The 23,654-nt window shown below is 42.3% G+C and overlaps 1 long non-coding RNA gene across 1 annotated transcript; it reads right to left on the bottom strand.

Moving 5' to 3' along the window:
- LOC106503513 lies at positions 393–14,757 on the bottom strand. The gene is made up of 3 exons (XR_001297206.2): positions 12,612–14,757; positions 12,241–12,428; positions 393–1,627 (listed from the first exon to the last, which is right to left on the bottom strand). It is a non-coding gene; the product is annotated as an uncharacterized LOC106503513 (long non-coding RNA).

Genomic DNA, 23,654 nt, shown 5'->3' with positions numbered 1-23,654 from the left:
GGAATATATGCACGTTTTTCGTGTGTAGGTTGCTGTTGTCATGATTAATAAATACAAAATATGCTGCTTTCACAGTAGCTTTTGGTAGTCTCAATCAACACAGACTAAAACAAAACTATTATTAGGTAGAACAGGGGCTCTCATACTTGAAAAACTTGGAAACTACTAGAAAAAAGGAGTGCAAAATGCCGCAAATACGGCATATTTCCATTTGAACTGAAGTTCCTTGTGTATACTTCTGAATTTGTTGTTTAGTCACTAAGTCATGTCTGACTCTTTGGGACCCCATGGACTATAGCCCCCCCAGGTTCCTCTGTCCATGGGATTTTCTAGGCAAGAATACTGGAGTGGGTTGACACTTCCTTCTCCAAGGGATCTTCCTGACCCAGGGATAGACCCTGCGTCTCCTGCATTAGCAAGTGGATTCTTTAAGCACTGAGCGACCAGGGGAGCCCATGCCTCTGAATTGGAGATAGTCAAAAAGAGTTATTCCAGTCTAAGAATGAATCATGCTTACAGAACACACTGGTAACAGAAGTGTAGGTTATTTAGGATTTGTGGGGGAGAAAAGGAGCCCGTACAAATGATCTGCTAATATGAACGTTTTTTTTTTTTCCCCCATAATGCTTTCAAATTAGCAAACTGTGGCTAAGTAGATGACAGCTGGCCTCAGAGGTCTATAAACTCATTTTTATTGTGCTTCCTGCCAGCCAGGATCCATTGAATCAAATTAAGGAGAACACTCCACAAAAGGTACCCAGCTCCGCCCCCTTCTCCAAGCTGAGCTCCATTTCTCCCAACCCTTGGTCAAGATGCTGGGTCTAGAAAACCAGAGTGGTGGGTGCAGAGGCCAGTGGGAGGCAGATGTCCCAAGGCCAAGTTGAAAAGACAAAACATCCTACTTGTCGAAGGACAGAACTGAGAACTCACAGATGGAGCACATAATCCATGTTGAGTTCATACCTGCCCTCTGCTAGAAACAAAACCGATAGTCTAACATTGGGATAGAAAGGACTAGGCCAGGAGGAGGCATTTCTAAGCACCAGAGTTGTCAACTGCCTGGAAAAACCTCCGCTTCTACTCTGAGTAGGCAAATCAGTCCATTCATTTGATACACTCCCCCAAAGTTTTTACTGTTTATAAATAACTGCAGCTCCCTTTCATGTTTCCACCTCCTGGGTCTGAGGACAGAAGGGAATGGGGCCTGGTAACCTTCATCTGCAACTAAGAAACAGTTTATGGCCGGCCAGGTGCAAACACCCTATCTAATCTCTGCCTATGTCTGTCTTGGAGCAGCTGCAGCAGTTGGAGGGAGTTATTAAATATCAAGGAAATGTTTGTGCCAATATTGTCCCACTTCAGGGAGGTAAAAGAAGTTTACAAGTTGTTTTCCATTTAGAAAGAGTGACAGTCATCACTGGGGAAAAGCTATTTTTATAGAGATCCCAACAATGGGGGTGAGGAAAAAGTGATCAAATCCAAATGGAGACTCTTTATCAGTCTGTTTCCTTTTTGGCACCATGGCCCCTACAGGTACAAAAGCGTTTAAATGTTCTTTTCTTACTGCCACTGGTTCGCTGTGACTGTGGACAGGATCCTCATGTCTCAGAGCTTCAAATATGTTCACCTGGAAAACAAAAGTTTTCTTTAATGCCTCCTGAATGCTCAAGGATATTTTAAAGGTTAATAATATAATTCTGGGTACAGTAAAATGAGATCTTGAAGAAAGATAGTATAAGACCAAAGGAAGTTTTGTATGAATTATTCAGAAGGGGTGGTACATTGCAGTGAACATTGGCTAAGAATCTGAGAGTGAGCATGGGCTCCCGGACTTGCTGAGAGCCTGCGGTGGAACAAGGCATCTGAGCCCATGAGGAGTTGATCTTTGCAAGACCCCTTTAGTTTTACAAATCTATACTGAATGCATATTACTGATCCAGGAGAGGGGTAGACACTGTGTCAAATATAAAGGAAATAAGACATAATCCATGTGTTCTTATAATGGAGATAAGACTAGCACAGGTGAAACAATTACCTATTGACATGACATTTTTTACAAAGTAAGATATTAATGTAAGAACAATCTTTATATGTGTATTTATATATATGTGTGTGTGTGTGTGTGTGCCTGCATGCTAAGTTGATTCAGTTGTGTCCAACTCTTTTGTGACCCTATGGACTGTAGCCCACCAGGCTCCTCTGTCTGTGGGATTCTCCAGACAAGAATATTGGAGTGGGTTGCAATGCCCTCCTCCAGGGTATCTTCCCAACCCAGGGATCCAACCCACGTCTCCTGCATCGCAGGCAGATTCTTTACCACTAGCACCACCTGGGAAACCCTGTTAATTAGTTCTGTATTATACTATTTCCTAAGGAAAAGTGATCTACTATCTAAAGAAGTTACTCAATCATGAACTACGTTAATAGTATCACAGTATTTATGTCTAGGGAGGTAATAGTCTGTCTTTTCTGATCAGAACATGTTCTCAGTGTTTCTGTAAAGTTCATTTTTCTTTTTCGCTGCACTTGGTCTTTGTTGCTGAGCGTGGGCTCTCTCTAGTTGTGGTGAGCTGGGGCTACCCTTGGTTGCAGTGCTCCGGCTTCTCCAAGGATGCTCTTGGCCCCATCCTGTGTTTCTCTGGAACTCCCATCAATCAACCCTACTATCTTCCATATCTCAATGGATCATTTTTACTAATAACATTTCCTCAGCCAATAACTTTATTTTAAAAGTTTCTATCCTAAATAAATACCCCCCGAACCTCATGTGTAGAAATATGTACCTTTTAAACTACTGCTTCTAATGAGTCCTTGTTAACCATCGTTCTTAAAAGAATATTTAATGTCATATGCTGTCTCCACTTTTTGCCTCCCAGTCACACCTTCCTCATTTTCCAACTATGTTGAATATCATCAGCCTTTGCAAATACAATTGGCTTTAGAAGTCCAGGTTGCTTATTGGGTGCTTGTATGTTAAGGGCTGCTTATTTATCTGATTTGCATCCAGAAAGCATTCATAAGTCTGTTATGAAGTCTAGTTTTCACAAATGTGTTCTCCTACTAAATCAGGATGACTTTTAATTCACTTTGAAACTGTGAACCTAAACTCTGCATGATTTATTGACTTGTTATTGGTTTTCTTGTTATATTATTTTTAACATAATAAGGCTAACTACTTCAGCTCTTTTATACTTAGGAAATAATTTTGATGGTTACAATATTATTTTACTGTGGAAACGGTGGTATGTTGAGTGATACAGTAAATGAAAACTGGCTAGATTCATTTTGAATTACCAGTGGAATAAGCGTTTGTGACATGAAGGGTCTGAGAAAAGAAACCATATTGGCTGCATCTACCCTGGGACCGGCATCATCCAGCACCCCAGCCTCTGAGAATAGAAGAGACATAAATCCCTTTGGCAAAATGCTTTGCAAATAATTTCAAAAAGCCATGGCAAACCTTAGGTTTCGATTGCAAGTATAATATCTTGCTAAGCTTCACCATCTAGACTATATCAGCAATACTTTTGGTGGTGTTCAAAAGTTCTAATTCTTAGCAGTTTCAATTCTTAGACTATTTTTGCATCCAGTTGATTGTAGCAAGCAATATCCTTCAAGGAAAAATTCCTAAAATTTCCTAAAGGTAGAAGTGCAACAATAATTAATTTCCTGTTAAGATACAAAGAACAAGTTTCCTACAAGGTTTGGCTTTTTTTTTTTTTTTTTTTTTTGCAGTTTCCTGTGCTTGACCAAAGCGTGATTAGAACAAGAAATTGCCAAAGACAGGATAGAATGAGAGGCAGGGTCTAGGAACAGTGAGGGGGTGGAGAGTGAGCAGTGGTATATAACTAGATCAAGTTCTATTACTAGGCTTTACTCAAAAACTTAAAGAATACTGTTATATTAGTGGCTGTATTTTAAAATAGTACTTACAATTTTTTGAAACACATTCACATACACTATGCATTTGTAGGCGTTGCTCACAAAATGTACTCATTCTCAGCTTAAAATTAATCAGCCGGAGATGGAGAAGGTGAATGATTTGCCCTGTCTTCTGTTTCCTAGCTCAAAGACTTCTCCCCAATGCCACAGGCATGCGCTTGTTTACTTTTAGCTCGTGTCTCAGATGGTAGAGAATCTGTCTGCAACGTGGGAGACCCAGATTTGATTCCTGGGTCAGGAAGATGCCCTGGAGAAGGGCATGGCTACCCACTCCAGTATCCTTGCCTGGAGGATTCTGTGGACAGAGGAGCCTGGTGGGCGGCAGACTACAGGATCACAAAGAGTCAGACATGACTGACTAATACTTTCACTTTCATCTCTTTTAGCTTCCATTTCTGAAATGAGAAAGGAGGCAGAGGGAGAGAGAAATACAGCTAGACTTGTTATTAGAATAAATGGAATAAGAAGCCAGTGATACTTGGGGAGAATTCTCCAAGCCCATCTAGGTGCTAGAATAGAGCCCTCCATTAATAAGCAAGAAACTTGCATGGCTATGTGTTTTCTCAAAGTAGGCTGTATTTCCAATCAGCTTTTAAAGGCGGAAAACCCTTACTCTACATAACACAGGAAAAAAACCCCAAATTTTGTACTGAACTCTAACTTCCACTTAGAGCTTGCACTTTAGTATATTGTGAAGTGAAGTGAAGAGCCTGCACTTTAGTATATTGTACCAAACAACATTATTCAAAAGAGTTATGGCTTAGCATTAAACAGAACCAAGGGGGAGGAAAAAAAAAAAAAAAGAATAACTTCAAAGTGTCCCAAGGTACAAGAAATGGTGTTGGGAATCCTCTGTTAAAGCTGTATGAATCAAATAGCATGCAGTTATTTTGTAACTGGGCTTCCCTGGTGGCTCAGATGGTAAAGAATCTACCTGCAATGCAAGAGATCCCAGTTCGATGTCTGGGTCAGGAAGATCCCCTGGAGAAGGGAGTGGCTACCCACTATAGTATTCTTGCCTGGAGAATTCCATGGACAGATGAGCCTGGCCGGCTACAATCCATGGGGTTACAGAGTCAGACATGACTGAGTGACTAACATATTGTTTTATAACTACCTTTCAGTCCCTTGCTGTAATTATTCATTTGGTTATATGTGCTTTATGTATGAGCTTCCCCAAAGATCTGAAAACAATGTTACAGAGAACATGGTGATTATCCTTAAAGTTACTTGGGTTCTCAAAGGGTAATTGCAGTTTAATTTGCTAGGTCTGAATTCCTATCATGACCTCATGGTAATCATGTACTTACAGAGTGACTTTGCATGGGTATGGGGACCTCAAAATACTGTGTACTGGCTAAAGCACAGGGGAGTACTTGAGAACAGGTGCAGATCCAAAGTGGTGAGTGTGGTATGTTTGTACAAGCACCTGGCGGTACAAGGCTTGCAATAAAGATTATTACATGCGTGTGAGTATTGGGGGCACATGCAAACTTTCACCTGCAGGCTCCTCAGTTCTCTTGGAAGCTGACCAATTCTCAGAGTAAACAACCTTTTACCCAGTTAGGCAAGGGTCACTCCCACTTAGAAAGCTATACACCTTTGTCAGGTTTAACTAGATAGTCAATGGAAGAGAAATATAAATGTCTCACCTTCCTTTAAAATCAAGAACAACAGAAGTAAAAACGTCTTTCATTAAATATAAGAGGTACAAGTACAGTTTGGGAGGGGAACAAGAAAGATACAGAAGACTATGGAAGACCTTGAAGCATCAGAGAGCTGGGGTTTAATCAGAGAGGTGAAGGCTGACCTGGAAGGAGAGGCATTGATCTGCTAAGGGCTTCTCCTACGAGCTTGCGAGAACCAATTGTTAAATATTCGGGAATCTTGGGAACAGGTCGTTACTGTTGGAGTCTTGAAATCAGCCATGGTCGGGGTATTTATACCATGAAAACTGGCAAACGCTACAAGCCAGGGCTTCCAGTCCCCACCCACGCCAATTTACCAGGATCTCTCTGAGTTAAAATATCATTAAAGGAACACTATAATGAAAACTCAGTTTTCTAATAATTCTTATGGGATAGGGTCTCCCTACTCACTAACTTTTAGACTTTAACCCTTCTCCTGTTGTTGTTTAGTTGCTAAGTTGTGTCAGACTCTTTTGTAACCCCATGAACTGCAGCACACCAGGCTTCCCTGTCCTTCACTATCTCCTGGAGTTTGCTTAAACTCATGTCCATTGAGTCGGTGATGCCATCCAACCATCTCATTCTCTGTCATCCTCTTCTTCTCTTGCCCTCAATCTTTCCCAGCAGTAGGGTCTTTTCCAATGAGTCAGTTATTGACCTCAAGTGGCAAAAGTATTGGAGCTTCAGCTTCAGCATCAATCCTTCCAATGAATATTCAGGGTAGATTTCCTTTAGGATTGACTGATTTGATCTCTTTGCTGTCCAAGGGACTCTCAAGAGTCTTCTCCAGCACCACAATTTGAAAATATCAATTCTTTGGCGCCAAGCCTTCTTAATGGCCCAACTCTCACATCCTTATATGACTGCTGGAAAAACCATAGCTTTGACTATACTGATCTTTGTTGGCAAAGTCATGTCTCTCCTTTTAATGTGCTGTCTAGGTTTGTCATAGCTTTTCTTCCAAGGAGAAAGTGTCTTTTAATTTCATGGCTGCAGTCACTGTCCACAGTGATTTTGGAGCCCAAGAAAATAAAATCTGTGACTTCAAATCTCTGTTCCATTTTTTCCTTCATTCTGTAGCTCTTCCAACCCTCTCAGGAGACTATTACAACTGAAAACTAACCTGTAAGAAGACTGTGCGTGCTTAGTCTCTCAGTTGTGTCCGACTCTTTGCGACCCCATCAACTGTAGCTCACCAGTCTCCTCTGTCCATGGGATTCTCCAGGCGAGAATATTGGAATGGGTTGCCATTTCCTTCTCCAGGGGATCTTCCTGACCCAGGGATCAAACTCGTGTCTCTTCCATCTCCTGCATTGCAGGCATATTCTTTACCACCTGAGCCACCAGGGAAGCCTGTATTTGCATATTAATATTCAAGAGCATAGATTTGAATTTGAACCCAGATCAGACAACCTGGGTTTGAATCCACAAACCTGTATACACCAGATGCGTGATTTAAATAATGCTCACCTGCTGGTGGCTCAGATGGTAAAGAATCTGCCTGCAATGTGGGAGACCTGGGTTCGATTTCTGAGTCAGAGTCTAAAAGATCCCCTGGAGGAGGGAATGGCTACCCACTCTTGTATCCTTGCCTGGAGAATTCCATGGATGGAGGGGCCTGGCGGGCTACAGTCTAGGGGGATCACAAAATATCAGACATGACTGAGCAGTTAACATTTTCATTTTTTTTCACCTCTTCAAGTTTTGGGTTGTGAAAGCATCATAATAGCTCCCCAATGTAATGGAATCATTGCAGGAATAATATCTTCCTATAGTGCTGCCGTAGGTATTAAATAAATTTTTTTTCTTTTTAAATTTATTTTCTAATTGGAGGGAAATTGCTTTACAATGTTGTTTTGCTTTCTGCTGTACAACAACGGGAATCAGTCATAATTATATATATCTATATCTCACCTTCCCCTTGAGCCTCCCTCCTCTCCTCCTACCCCACACCTCGAGGTCATTACGGAGCACCAAGCTGGGCTCCCTGTGTTAAATGGGTTCTCATGTGTAGTGCATTTGGAACTCTGGCCATAGGAGGCCCTATGTGTGTCTCTGTGACTGTATTTCCCTGGGAAGATTATCATGGGCTTAGGCACACTGTAGACACTCACTAAATGGGAACGTCTTTTATTCTTCTTTCTGCAGTTCTGTCATTATTCAGAATTGGCATTTCACTCTACAGGTGAAAACACATTCACGAGGGCTGATTGCACATTTTGTATACAGCGATTCCTAGTACATTGTGAGGTTTTATTTTGGCTTCTCTTTAACCTCTAAATCGTGCTGAAACTGATGTCCATCAGTAATTTTTCGGTTGGATTGTGATGCTTTCTTAGATTCTACAATGTATGCAAAAATAGTACCAGCCCTTCAAATCTCTATTATCCACAAGAGTCAGGAACCACAGGGAAACCTTCTGTTCTCCAGAATCTTAAGTCGGTTGTGTATGTGTGTATTTGTTTTCTGCCTATAATCTCTTTAAAATATCTTCACTTATCTCAGTCCAAAAAAGGTCAGTCTGCCATGCTGATCAATTAAATGAGATGGAGGAAGAGCAGGAGGAAGAAGAAGGGGGAAATAATCATGACTAATAGCCACTGGGAGCTTTGCCTGAGTGAGAATCCATGTAAGTGGTTTTATGCATGAATATAAACATATGTATACTCATGAATATACATAACTTGTGAGGTGCACAGTATTATGAGCCCTGTTTTATAGGAGAGGAAGCCGAGTCTCGCGGTAATGAACTTACCCAAAAAGTCTTAGAGATAATCATTGGTACAGGAGTCAAGGATAAGCCCTCTAAGCTATGAGCCTGTCGCTTAACCATCGTACTTTATATTTTTAAGCATTTTGGATTCTGAGTTTGAAATAAAGCAACATATTACAAGTTGGCATAATTAAATATATCACAACATGTAAATCCACTCTCCAGGAAAAACACCACCACCAAAGTTTTAGTATTTGTCTACTTCCATGGTATAAATATTCCCAGTATGGTTGATTTCAACTGCCTAGCTTTTATAATCCCTACACTGCTGCTACTGTTAAGTCACTTCAGTCGTGTCCGACTCTGTGCGACCCCATAGATGGCAGCCCACCGGGCTCCCCCGTCCCTGGGTTTCTCCAGGCAAGAATACTGGAGTGGGTTGCCATTTCCTTCTCCAATGCATGAAAGTGAAAAGTCAAAGTGAAGTCGCTCAGTCGTGTCCAGCCCTCAGCGACCCCATGGACGGCAGCCCACCAGGCTCCTCCATCCATGGGATTTTCCAGGCAGGGTACTGGAGTGGGGTGCCATTGCCTTCTCCAGTCCCTACACATCACTGATTAAATATGCCATAGGGTGGGGGAGGAGATTTTTATAAATACCAATGCGTGGGCCATTTTTGCTTGGTGAGTGAGGATTTGAGAGAAGTCACAAGGAAAGATAGGGTGCCCAAGAAGAGGGGGAGAGGCGCTGTCAGAATCTCTCTGGCCCCTATGAGCCACACTGACCATACGCATTCAGGCGTGTAGTGTCTCTGGTGGGTTCTAAGCCAAGCCTTTTGCTTAACCATTCTACTTTTTATTCTTAAACGTTTTGGATTCTAGAGTTAAAATAAAGGAACATAGTATAACTTGGCATAATTATATTACAGCATGTAAATCAGCTTTCTAGAAAAATCAACAGCACTAAAGTTTTAGTATTTGTCCACTTCCATGGTGTAAATATTTCCAGTATATTCCCAGATTTCAAGTACCCAGCTTTTAAAATTCTTGCACATCACTGGGCAGTCAGCACGTGGCACAGACCTGCCATCCAAGGAAGGAGATGTGCCCCGCCTGGAAGGCCTCCTTGCCCCATAGAAATGATTTCCCACCTAGAGCTTTGGTGCTTGAAATCTACCCCCAATAGGTAGCCATGCCTTTTCTGGAAGCCCTAGGTTCTTCAAAAGTATGAGTGCCTCTGAGGAATTAAATGAAACCTTATGGATTATTTGTACCATCTAGGGGCTCATTCCCTGATAGCAAGTTTTGAAAGAAGGTGGCACAGTGAATTTCTGAGATTTGGACTCTTGAATGGGAGCTCAAAAAAGGGTACAGGAGAGATGGCCTCTGTTTGGTTCTCTCCAGGTAGGACCCCCTCCGCAAGGGTGGCCTACACCCACCCACTGCCTCAAAGTAGAATCCCTGCTTTATTTATTTATTATTTTTTTTTTCCTGCTTTATTTAAATGTAACTTACTACTCATAGCAGTCACCTAATTACATGGAAGGCGCTTTTCCATCCAATTTTTTAAAAATATTTATTTATTTATTTTTAGAGCTTCCCTGATAGCTCAGTTGGTTAAAGAATCAGCCTGCAATGCAGGAGTCCCCAGTTCAGTTCCTGGGTTGGGAAGATCCCCTGGAGAAGGGATAGGCTACCCACTCCAGCATTCTTGGGCTTCCATTGTGGCTCAGCTGGAAAAGAATCCGCTTGCAATGCAGGTGACCTGGGTTCAATCCATGGGTTGGGAAGATCCCCTGGAGAAGGGAAAGGCTACCGTCTCCAGTATTCTGGCCTAGAGGGGTCGCAAAAAGTCAGACATGACTGAGCAACTTTCATTTTCACTGTTTTTGACTGTGCTGGGTCTTCGTTGCGTGAGGGCTTTCTCTGGCTGTGGCGAGCGGGGACTGCTCTCTAGGTGTGAGGTGCCTGGGCTTCTCATTGCAGTGGCTTCTCTTGCTGCAGAGCGCAGGCTCTAGAGCGGGTGGGCTTCAGTTGAGGTTGCGCGTGTGGACTCAGAAGTTGCGGCTCCCACGCTCTAGGGCACAGACTCAGTAGTTTTGGTACATGGGCTTAGTTGCTCTTTGGCACGTGGGGTCTTCCAGGACCAGGAATTAAACCCTTGTCTCCTGCGTTAGTAGGTGGGTTCTGCCCCACCCCCGAACTTCCCAGGTGGTGCAGTTGTAAAGAATTCACCTGCCAAGGCGGGAGACAAAAGAGACATGGGTTCGATCCCTGGGTTGGAAAGATCCCTTAGAGAAGGAAATGGCATCCTGCTCCTATTCTTGCCTGCAGAATCCCATGGACCGGGGAGCCTGGCGGGCTACAGTCCACGGGGTCACAAAGAGTCAGACACGACTGAGCCACAGGACACACACACACACCAGGGAAGACCACTCCTTCCAGTTTTGATCTCTCTGTGTGCTGTTGGAAAACTTCCTCATTCAATCAGGATTTGTGTCAAGAGAACCAAATAAAGAAAAGAAAAAAAAGGACCAAATAAAAAGCAAACAGAAGGACTTCCCTGATGGTCTAGTGGTTAAGATTCTGTGCTTCCACTGATGAGGGTGCAGATCCAATTCCTGGCTGGAGAACTAAGATTCCACATGCTATGGGACACAGCCAAAAAAAATTTTTTTTTAAGCATTCAGTAAAAAAAGAAGCAAATAGAAAAATAAAATTCATAAGGCACAAATAGGGGGAAAATGGCTCAGTCCTTGCAGAACAACTGGCATGGGTCAAGGTGGTGATCGTCTGTATGCAATCCATACAATATGTGTCCTTCTGGCATAGAACCCAAAGTGCCTGTCCTCTGAGGGGCCGGTCGCAGATTGTTCTGTAGAGTGCTTAGCACATCTCTGAATGTTGGGGATGTGAGATCTCCTTAAGGGCATGTCCTGTCAGAAGAAGGTGCCATGCAGATACTAGTATTGTTATTCTTTTAGTGCACATTTATAATTGACTTTCTGTTACACACTGCAGCAAGTTAAATTAATTCAGTATGATTACAGTCATTAAACAAATGCCTGGTAATGACGGCTTTCTTATTTTAGCATTCCTCAAATCACCGGGGTGATACCATATAAGGCTGTTTGCTCTATTGTCCATTAATTGGGATGCACAACCTGCCTTTTGCAATAGAGCCCTGCACACTGCTTTATAGCAGCTGGACCATGATTTAAGGCTAACCGCTGGATGAATTTACCTGCGAGCTTTCGCCTATTGCTCATGCCATTCCATTAGGTACAATTTACTAGTTCATTACGGCATACCAGTAGCTGAAGGCAATTTCTACCTGCTAAAAAAAAAAAAGCAGCGTGCTTTTAAAACCAAAACGCAGGTGAGAACTCTCTCATCATTCTCCTTTCGGTGCTGAAATGAACCTGAACAATAGGAACCGTGAAGGCTTTCACCTGTGTTTGCACTGGGACCGTCACCCCAAGAATCACCTGCCTTCTCAGCAAGCAGGACAGAAACAGTTAAGTCCCGAAGGCTGTGAGTTAAAAACTGTGCCTGAGAGGCACGCAATAGGAGGTGTCCCTGCCAGATGCGGGTTTGGGGGGGGCGAGTAGCCCTGCCAGGTGCTGCCCTCCTGCAAGTCCGCTTCACAGTCAAGGTCGTCTGACCGGTGCCACCCTAGAAACTGAGCCGCTTCTGTAGAGGACATTGAGCAATCACACCCTGCAAGTCAGCTGACTGCTGTGTCATCGCTATTGCTTTCTGCATCCCCGCTCTGCCCCAGCCCTGGCCCCTGCCTGTTCCTCGTCACAAGGCGTACAACTAGCAAAAAAAAAAGCGACAGTTTGAAAGTGGTCTGTTCCTGCTGCTACCTAGCATTTCTTCCTTGAGGAGCATTTACCTGTGTTTAGCCAGGAGCAGAGAAGCAGTCTGAATGCACACGATGGCTTCACACTTGGCAGCGTGCGTTTGCAGCAGAGCAGGTACTGCCCGGAGCCCGGTGGCCAGACCGCCCCGGTTGGAGCACGGCTGGCTCCCCAGCACTTGTGGGAATAGTTTGTGGGCTTCTCACGAAGCGCGGCGCCCTACCTGCGGGATAAAGGGTAGGACAAAGGAGGTGCTGATGCTGTGTGCCCGGCTAGGGCCTGGGCAGGCAGATTCCTCCACCGCACTGATGTTCCAAGCTCCCCGTTCGGGCGGCTCACGGGACTGGCCCAGATCCCCGGCTCCTCAGTTAGAACACGATTTAAAGGAGAAACCAGACTCACTGACCTAAATCCATCCCAGTCCTCTCTGGATTCGGGGACAAGCTGTCGACCAGCAGTGACACAGCCAGCCATCAAGTGGAGAATCTTTGTGACTGCAATCTGGGCGCAGGTGGAGCCTGGGAGATTGACAGTTTAATTGCGGTCCTCCGATGGCTTCTTGTTATTTTTCCTAAATAATCGTGCTCGCTAAGTTGTACGCTTGCCTGGATTAGTCTGCCTTCCATGCCGTCTTCATCTGTGCTGGTTGGAAATCAGGGTGCCAGGCAAGCCTGTTTAGTGCTGGCTCCTTCCTGCGTGATGTTATTCAACTGGGATGGGTCATTCCGACAACAAAGAAGGAAGCAGAAAGCGTCACTTTATCTCCTCTTGTGATGTTAGTGGAACATAACTCTTCTTTGCAGGATTCCCTCATCTTTGTGTGTGTGTGTGTGGGGGGGTGTGTATGTGTATGTGTATGTTTTAATTCATTGAATCAAGGAGCCTCACTGATATCATCATGAATGTGTGTGTATGTGTGTTTAAAATGATTTTGGGGAAAAAAAAAAAAGGCAGCCTGTGGAGACAGCGATTTGAGACAGCCACACTTTTAGGTTACTGCCAATTTGAAATACTTTGGGTTTGTGAAGCCGAGCCCTAAGGGACAAGCTGGGTAACTGAGAAAGAGATCGTAGATAAAGAAATAAAAATGACAAGCATAATGGAGGCTCTGTGGAAGGATCGTCAGAGCATCCACTCCTGGATGGCAATTGCACCAGGCTGAGATTGAATAATTCATAGATTGAAATTACTGTGCTTTCACCTTTCCATTTAAACCGGCATGATCTGAATCTCTAATCAATTTCCAAGATAAAGGAAAATGCCAGTTTGAATCTGAAGAGCTTTTGAAAGCAGATGCGGCATCCCTGAGCCTGAATCTTTCAGTATCTTTCACAATTATCCTGTGAGAACTATACTTCATCACGAAGCACCACTACCAGGGAAAATGACTGTGATTACAATAGCAACAATAGAATACCATCAAATGACCGCTAATTTAGCTAATTTGCTGAGACTGACTATATGCTTTTAATGCCCATGGTATGTCACCCTGCCTGGAACCCTGATTGCTCTCCCTCCAGAACAAAAATGAGGCAGTGTGTGCGATACCTCCACATTCTCCTAGGTTTCAATGTCTCTTGTTGGGTTTGCATTTGTGTGTGTGTGTGTGTGTGTGTGTGTGTGTGTATGTGTTTGTGTGTGTGTGTTTCCAGTGCCTATAGCCCAAATGGCCATTTGGGGAGATGGTGAGCCTGTTGTGGATTGGGGGTTGATTCTTCGGTATCGGAGAGTATGGACTTGTTTTTACACCCTTTAAATTTTAATGTATACAAGCATGTGTTTACCAGAAGGGAGGGAAGATTCTATTCTGGGAGAGGAGTTTAAAAAATGCAGCCAAGATGAAGTTTTCATCTTTGTCTCTATTTTGAAACAAATGCTGTCTGCTTTCAGGTTAGAGAGCCCAGGATTATAATCCAGGGTGATACGTTAAAAACTTTGCAGGTTGAAAGAAGCTCAAGAGACATCCAGTAACAACTGGATGCAGCCCCTTTTAAAGAGCATGTGAGTCTGAGTCAGTGAAGCTTCGGTCCTTGACTTTGGTTGCTGTTTGTGTCTGCTCGCTCTCCAAGCAGAAGTTTCACCTAAACAAGTGCTTCAGGTTCCATCTCTAGGGTCATTGTGCCACCCCAGGACCATGGCATGGCTCTTCAAGCCTCCGTGGAGAACAGACTGTAGTCATTTAATAGGCGCAGGGGCTTGTGGAATTTTAGTCTCACTAGCAGATAGTATGTGGGCTCCTGCTAGTCAAGTGAGTTCAGTTTGACTGTCTAGATAGGGTTTCTGGGATGACAGTCTCTGGTGGTTGGGGGAAGGTAGGGTTGAAAGGTACCTGTCCAATATTGAGTTTTTGGCTGAAGACTCTGAGCTTTGGTATATTTCTTAATCCATTACCCCAGCTTTACCCCTCCCTGCACCCCTGCAAATAGAATTGTCAGAAAGAGGTAAGTTCTGTTTCTAATTGTTTCTTTAATTGATGATGTTCCTTGTTGTCTGGTTTCAATAGGTATATGTTTTTTTATGTTGTGCTTTTTTCCCCACTCACTGTTATTCTAATTAACCATGGGATAACAAACAACTTTTTTCCTGTGTTTTTTTCTAAATACAAAGAAAACATGGTGTTTTTAAAAAGTGATTTAAATACAGTTTTTGTTTCTTTTCTCTGAATACATTCAAGGTTTTAAGGCTTTTCAAAGGAGAAGGGGAAACAATTTTACATACGACATAATTTATGTAAAAATAGCAACAATTCACTGGAGATCAATTGTGTTACCATACTGTTTTGTGAGATAGCTCACATTTTAAATACTGAACCTATTATGCTTATCTTTTGGAAAAGAAGCTTAGCTCTTAGTGAAAAAGGACTTTTCACAAACCTACACTGCCTAGATGCTAAAGTGTTTTCTTTTGTAGTAAAAAAAAAAAAAAGCCTTGATATTTTGCACAAGGTTTTAACCTCCTGGCATTTTAAAGCTTTCCAATAGTCAAAACTGGAGCAGAGTAATTAATCATTGATTGAACAAACTGGTATACACATCTGTTATAAGTAATAACAGGTATCCCCAAATTCTCTAAGAATGATTGGAGATCAGATTTTTGTTACTATTTTGGCAATCAGAAACTAATTTTATTCACTTGATAAACTAGCAAATTTTAAACATAGTTTTATGATTCAAGTATTTGTACTTCATATTCTTGGAAAATAAGGGGTTTGTTTTATTTTGTTAGGATGCGAGTGCCCCTAGTACTGTCTTGTATAAGAGCTTGATGATATTGAAATTCCCTTGTTTTGCCACCAAATAAGATGCAGTATTTAGAGCTGCTAACTTAAAAATCTTGAACTTTAGTATTTCTCTAAAATTAAATTTTCTCTTTACACTCTATTTAAGTCATCGAATGTACATGATAATAGTATTTTTAAATAAGTTCTTTAGATAAATTTTAATTCATTATTGACAAGTTTCTCACTATGGATGTGTCTTACGATGTTCTAGATAAGTATAACATAGCTGAAAAAGACTACCAGGATAACTTTACAACTGCAAATAATCTGAAAAATTAAAGAATCAACCGTGAAAGTAGATTGGCAGGGGTTAGTTTTGGTGAATCTCAGATAGTCATAGCTTAACACTACTTTGCAACTTATTTTTTTTTTTTTGATGAGCATGAGAAAGATAGGTAAAAAGTTATCACTTGCCTCCGAATTCCTAACCCCCAGTCACTGCAGAGAGTAAGCTACAGTTAGGAGCGATTTCAAGTATTACTACCTGGAACCATACTCACAGAATCTAGAAGAATGCCTTTAATGTGCTTTAAGATAGGGTGTACAAACTTTATCACATAATACCAAGTGTTTTCTACAACACAAATACTGTGGTGAAGGATGCATTTCACATGTAGTCAAATAGAATATTCCTAGTTGACATGGGATTTCTCTAATTAGCATATGCTACAAGAACAATGGCATAGTGTAGTTTTTCCCAAGTTTTAGGGGTGTAGTTATGAAACATGTCTTTCCCAAGTGCCAATATTTCTGCTGTCCTAGACTGTCAGAGAGAAAAAGGCAGGTGAGACAAAAGAAACAGGTGAGGAATATAAAAGACAAGCCCTCACAGTGAGGCTTTTTTAAAATAGCATAATCAAAAAGATTGAGAATCTTGTGTCTGTGTCCTGGGTCTATGTACTGTCTTTTAAAGAGAAACTTCTCTCTAGTAAGAACATCTTTCCAACGTTTTACTGTGAAAAATTACAAGCATACAGAAAAGCTGAAAAGTACATTTGAACACCCACATACTAACCCCTTAGACTCTATAAACATCATTTTCCTATAGCGACTTCATCACATCTACATCCAGCTATGTACCCCTCTGTTCATTCACCAGTTCCAGCTTATTGTTTTGTGGCATTTCAAAGTAAGTTTCAGGCATCAGTACAGTTTACCTCTAAGGAGATCTAGAAGGAGATGCCTGCTGAAGTGCTTAAAACTAGATTCAGCCTTTGTTTATAGTGTTTTCCTTTAAGTCAAATTTATATATGACGAAGGTAGAATTTTGAGAACATACTGTTTTTTTCTTATGCGGCAGTATTTCTTAAACATGATGAATGGCTGCCTGCAAAGCCTTACGATCTTGTGTTTTAAAGGTACTTCTCTTATCGTTTAGTTGCTAAGTCATGTCCGACTCTTGCGACCCTGTGGGCTGTAGCCCACCAGGCTCTGTCCGTGGGATTTCCCAGGCAAGAATACTGGAGTGGGTTGCCATTTCCTTCTCCATGTAAAGGTACAAATCCCACATCTCTGGTGGAGGGAACAAGGCCCTTCCCAGTCTGAATGCCCATCTCCCAGGAGAGCCTTCACCCACTAAGCCTGGGGACCACTAGGAATGCAGCATCAGTACTCGGATGCAGGAGGTTTCAGGTATACATGGTTAATTTCCAAGGTCTATGCCCATACTTGGACCAGTTTTTTCTTATTTTATCTGCAGATACTTATAAAGTTACGCCTTTGTCTCTTTCATCATCACCAGCTGTTCTTTCACTTGGGTTCTTCTCTGCCGTTTCCATTTCCTGCCCTATTTTTCCCAGTTGGCTTTTCTCTTTTCCACTTTGTTCTGACTCCTAATTTTTTTTTTTTTTCAGAACAAAGAAATAAACCTCTTTATTTTTCAAGTCATTCTTCTGCATGCAATTTCAGGGAAATGATTATGGGAAGCAGAGGTAGGGTGATAAAGAATCACAAGAACACTTACAGGGATTAATTTCTCTTGGTCATTTATGTTGTAAATACATAAATGAGTTAAGGATTGCCCTCTCAAGACGTCTTCACGAATTCATCTCTTGAGTCCAGTGTTGTGGGTGAGATTTATCTGGTCCTTTCTTAGCTGGATGCTACACCAAGCTCCTCTAAGGTCTTCACTGGTGCAGCTCCTAAGAATGAGCACATTCTCTCTGCTTCCCAAATCTTCTAAGTTTCAGAGACTCAGCTTCTGGTCACCAGTTCTGGTCCATAACACTCCTATCAGTAGCAGCACAAAGCCCTGCTTCTTAAATTATGCTTCGCCCTGACCCCTCAGGATGAGAAAATCCTCAAATCTTTGGTCCGTTTTCACATGGCAGTCACTTTCTAGGTGACTTCTCCCTAGGGCCATCTTTCCTCATTCATTGCTTTCATTAGATATTAGATAAAGAGATCATTAGAGCATTGTGACTGGGTCTGTCTTTGACTAGACTGCCACCAGTTTGCCTATATTTATAAAGTGCTTGTTGGTTTTAACAGGCCAGTTAAAAGTTTAGGTTCGGTAATCAGACAGACCTGGATTGTAATCTGTATTGTCACTTAACTAGCAACATTACTCTAAGCCAAGTTACTTAACCATTTTAACCTTCACTTCTACAGAGGTTGCTATGAGTATTAAATTACATATACATGTAATTTATATACATAAATTACATATATATATATATATATATATATATATATATATATATCTGTGCTTCCCAGGTGGCACAGTAGTAAAGAATCTGTCTGTCAGTGTAGGAGACAAAAGAGACGTGGGTTTGATTCCTGGGTTGGAAAGATCCTCTGGAGCAGGAAATGGCAGCCTGCGCCGGTATTCTTGCCTGGGAAATCCCATGGACAGAGGAGCCTGCTGGGCTACAGTCCATGGGGTTGAAAAGAGTAGGACATAACTGAGCACAGCACAACAGCAGCATATATAATATAGACATATATTTATATATAAATAGATTATAATTTATATTTTAAACCTTTTATTTATAATTATAAATTATGTATTTATATAAATGAAATGTATAACTATATAATATCATTAAGATATTTTATTAGGTATATATGATGTATTTAGCACAATGCTTGGCCCCCACTTGCTAGTCAGTATATTTTAGTGTCCTTACCATCATCATCATGTCAACTGAAGGTGCCATCGTCCTAGAGCTCAACTGACCCTCCATCACTCAGTGCTTTCTAATAGATCCTAGCACACTGCCCTCTCTTGTCATGCCCAAGTTTGCTCATCTTAATGGACCTCCCATTAAAGTCCTCCCCGTCCCCCTTTTAAGTCCTAAAAATACCCCTCTCCCCAGCTTTCAGTCTGGGGTGGAGCAGAAACAACCAATAAACTCACTGAACGACCAAGCTCTTCCATCTGAGGTCTCCAAGATTTCCCCAGGTGTTTCCCCTATGAGACTGCCCTCTGTCTTTCAGAATTCTGCTTTCAGTTCAGTTCAGTCCCTCAGTCGTGTCCGACTCTTTGCGACCCCATGAATCGCAGCACACCAGGTCTCCCTGTCCATCACCAGCTCCCGGAGTTCACTCAAACTCACGTCCATCGAGTCGGTGATGCCATCCAGCCATCTCATCCTCTGTCGTCCCCTTCTCCTCCTGCCCCCAATCCCTCCCAGCATCAGAGTCTTTTCCAATGAGTCAACTCTTCGCATGAGGTGGCCAAAGTACTGGAGTTTCAGCTTTAGCATCATTCCTTCCAAAGAATACCCAGGGCTGATCTCCTTCAGAATGGACTGGTTGGATCTCCTTGCAGTCCAAGAATTCTACTTTACAAAGTATGAAATACATACAAGCACAGGTTTAGTCTAATTTTGACAAAAGGGGGAGGCACAGGGTTTTTCCTTCCAGGAGGGTCAAACGTAGAGTTGTGGAAGATTAATTTCCTACCACGTCATCCCTGACGCTTCCCATCCCACAAAACATAGCAGACGACCAAGGATATACCAGAGAAAATAACAGCCTTAAGACCCAGCCAGGGGGGCCTCTGCCCTGGGCACCATGCATTCGAGAGTTATCCTTTAGAGGGTCCTGCTGTGGCCCCTTTGCTGTCATTCCCTGTCACAGCGTTCCCCACAGGGCAGAGTCAGTGGGTCAAGGGGACACCCCCTTGCAGAACCTGTGCTTCTCTCGCTCGGAGAGCATGCTCCCTGGAACCCTGAATTCCTGCATCAGCATCCTCGGCCTGCCTGGCTGAGGATAAAGGATGCTGCCAGTGTGTTCACTCCTAGACCCAAGAGGCGGGTGGAGGTGGCTGCTGATGGGGCTGCCTCAGGTTGTAGCCAAGCAGGACCCCGTAGAGGCTTCCTGGGAACAGACTCCTCCCCGGTATCCTCTGATTTAACTCCTCCTCACGTACCCAGATCACAGTGTCTGATGCCTGCTGCCAAAGTTGTTTTACAGATAAGAGAACCCCCACCAGATGGAAGATGTTAACAACTTGATGATCATGGCCCCATGCCTACTGGGGGTTTTACTAATGGATCACGTTAACAGGTGTGACACCTGTTACCTCGCCATCAACCAGAGTTGTGCACGAGCGGCTCACGTACCCTGGGACGCCCCCCACTCACCTGGCCTGTGAATGTGCTTTGCTGAGACCCACGGAGGAGCTGAGGATTTTGAGCACTAACTGTCCTGGTTTTCTTGCTTGGCGCCCTGCAGTAAATGCTGTTGTGTCCTTCATCACAGCCAGGTGTCCTTCGGTGCACCTGCTGGAGTCGGCCAAGGGGCTGGTCAGTCCAGAGGCTGCTGTCCGTATCCCCGCCAGGTTCCGGCTCGGAACCCCGGAGCAGAGAAGAACCCCATGTTCCATACTGGTCCCAGGAAGGAGGATTTGTCAAGGTAAGGGAGTGGGATTGGTTTTATTTAATAGCATTGTTGGCTCAGATTGTACCTTTTAAATATTTAGAGATGGCATGGAGATCTCCATCTACACTCTTGCCCAGACCCTGCTCATGCTTGGGTCTACACAGGAGCTCAAGCCTGAACCTGAGCTCTGGAGGTCTCAGCCCCTCAATAACCTGATTGGTTGGCTATTGTGTCTGTGGACAACTCAAGCTCTACTAGTTAGTACAGAGGGGAAGAGGCTGTTTACTAACTCAAATCTAGGAAGCTCATTCTCAAATTGAGGTTTTTTTAATCCCAAAATTGTTTTCTTTTAAACATTTGTTTATTTTTATTTATTTATTTGGCTGCACTGGGTTTTAGTGGAGGCATGTGGGATTCTTGGTCTTCGTTGTGGCATGTGGGAGCTTTTTAAAGTTAGTAAATTCGGAAAATATGAAAATTCCATTTTGTATTTACATATAGAACATTCTGTGTGTGTGGGAAACCTGAAAATGATTCTGTCTCTCTATGGGCATATTAAAGAGGAGTAAACTGGTCTTTTTGTATTTGAGCCAGAAAGCCAGCAGCTAACTGAATTAGGCAGGCACTGGATAGTATTCGTATGTTAGAGATTGTGTGAACCCAAAGGCCGCATTTTATTGAGCTACTTAAAGATGTGAATTTGCTTTCGAAAGTATTAAATTCAATATTTAGTCCTGAAGGGATGAATTGAAAGCAGAGAAGTTAAGAAATTAATACCTGGTAGTAGAGTACTTGTTTCATAAAATAAATCCTGGAGTGTATATGAGATATCTATATATGTAGTTATTATTTATTTATTTGGCTTCACCGGGTCTTAGCTGCAGCATACAGGATTTTTTGTTTTTTAGTTGTGTGCATATGGGTTCTTTTATTAATAGTTGCTGCAAGTGGGATCTAGTTCCCTAACCAGGGATGGAACCCAGGCCTCCTGCATTGGGAGCATGGAGTCTTAGCCACTGGCCCACCAGATAAGTGATATTTTTAAAACTGGATTTCCAAATGAAAATTCAGGGGACAAAAAGAGATTTGAGAAGCATGGAGAGGGAAGATGCTCAGGGCTCTGTGGGTGTTTTACATACAGTAAGTGATAGATGTATTGATGTCATTGAGTCCAGCATAAGACACAGGGCTGACCGTCTGGAGCCGGTCAGTCCGGATTTGAACCCTGATCTTGTTGCTTTACAATCTGTGTGAACTTTGTGAGTTTTTAACCCCTCTTCGTTTCTTGGTTTCCTCATGTGTAAAGTAAGGGTAATAGTTCTCTCCTTGTCAGGTAGAGACGAGGGTTAACTTAGTTAATATTTGCAAAACAAGGTGGGCACAGAGTAGATGCATTTGTTAAATAACAGAGCAAAAATGGAAGGTGAAGAAACTCAAATCGAGAGGTTATTAACTTGTTCCCAATCACTCTGTGAATTAATAAAAGATCCACCATCCAACACAAATATCAGGCATGTTTCTGAGAGTGGAGCATTGCCCAAGAGCTGATGTTGGCCAAAATAAAGTATCTGTTTGTGTTACTTATTAGATGTCTAAAGGGGAAACAAGAAGAACTTCTTAAAAAACTGCAGTACATTATCCTGATATATTTTTTAAGCTTTTGTTTTACCCTTTCTGTACTTAAATGTTGTTTTACACACTGTTATTCCATATTCAAGTTAACTCTTATAATAATGATAATCTGCCAATAATAATACTCTTACAACAATCTGCCAAGACAAGATAGCTTGCTGCCTCACTCTCTGCATTGTCTCCTCCAGGAAAAGGGCCACTGCCACACACATACACACACCTCCAACCACTGTACTCTGTAGTGAGTCTCGATACAAGAACAATACAAATATATGGGAGACATTGGGGAAATGCACAGAAGCTAAAAAGCAAAATAAACTTCAACAATAATCCCACTACTCATAAAATGAGCACTGATTGATACAATTGTGTGTATATATAAATTATAAAGATGGGACTTATATTGTATATCTTGCTTTGAAACCTGCTTTTAAAAAGTGAGTATATCAAGAACAGAGCCCTTTAATTGCTGTGTGTTATTCCATATACAATCCCTTGGAACATTTAAATTCTTCCAGATTTCTACTATTATAGATGTAATTGGAAACATTAAAAATTTAATGTGGCAGAATGCATTCAGAACCAGCTGGGTTTGTTTCCAGGCTGCGGGTTCATTATAAAGTAACCAAGGTCTGTCTTTCCTCCTCTTCCCAAGGACCTACATGGGGCTTTGAGTCATGGCTACTGGTGTTTTCTTTGGTCCCGGGGCAAGTCAATAGGCCCTTGTGTTTTCAAAAGTATATGTTTAGGGAGGTGAGTCAACCAGGAGTCCTAGATAGGAAAGCATTGGAGGCTTTGAACTTCTAGAGTTAGGAGGGGAAAGGGCCAGACCGGAAGCAGAAGATAGAATATTCCAAGATTGGGAATGGGTGGTGGGTTTCTCAGGAGAGAGGAATCCTCAGGAGACCGTGGTGGCAGCAAGCTCATGGTGGTATCCTGCAGGTGGCAGAACTGTGAATGGGGGGCTGTGGAGACCTGGGAACACCCTACACTCCTGTGGCTGAATTGGGTCCAGAGGGTGTGATGTCATCCACAGAGGCGTTGACCTTGACTATATGCATGCAAGCCTGAAGAGTAAAACTTTTAGGGACTAAACTACCTTGCCTAGATTCTTCTGCTGCCTAAGCCCAAGGATTCTCCACAATCCCAAGGGCTGGAAGAGGAAAAACTAGAACTTAGGAAAATGATAGAGTATCCCACCAACCCTAGGTGATAAGCTAGACTTTTTTGTTGTTGTTTAGAAAGATGATGGTACTCAAGTATTTGGGGTACTTTGCATGTATGTTTTGGGTTGGCCAAAAAGTTCTTTTGGGTTTTCTTGTACAATCTTACTGAAAAGCCCAAATTAACTTTTTGGCCAATCCAATATAACTTAGTATGCCTGATGATCTGCTTAGGATAAATTCCTAGAAATGAAATTAGTTAAAAAAAAGAAAAGGACAAAAAGGAGGCTCCAGCTTAAGGGGTTTTGTATATACTATGTCTTATAAGTTTCTGTATTTTTCAAGTCCACCAATTCTGTTTATCTCTCACAATGGATTGTTAGGGAAAGATGGAAAAGCAAAATTAGTCAAGTTAATTGATCATTAAACATAAATTTCCATTTATAATCTACCCCATTTGAGAGGACTTCAATGACTGGATTACTTTATTGATAAGCCCAAGTGATCGTTAATCATTAAGTATTTAAGCAAACAACATAAATTTCCA

The sequence above is a fragment of the Capra hircus genome, chromosome 23 (assembly GCF_001704415.2).
Source record: "Capra hircus breed San Clemente chromosome 23, ASM170441v1, whole genome shotgun sequence".
Taxonomy (NCBI): domain Eukaryota; kingdom Metazoa; phylum Chordata; class Mammalia; order Artiodactyla; family Bovidae; genus Capra; species Capra hircus.
This window is presented reverse-complemented; position numbering and strand designations above follow the sequence as displayed.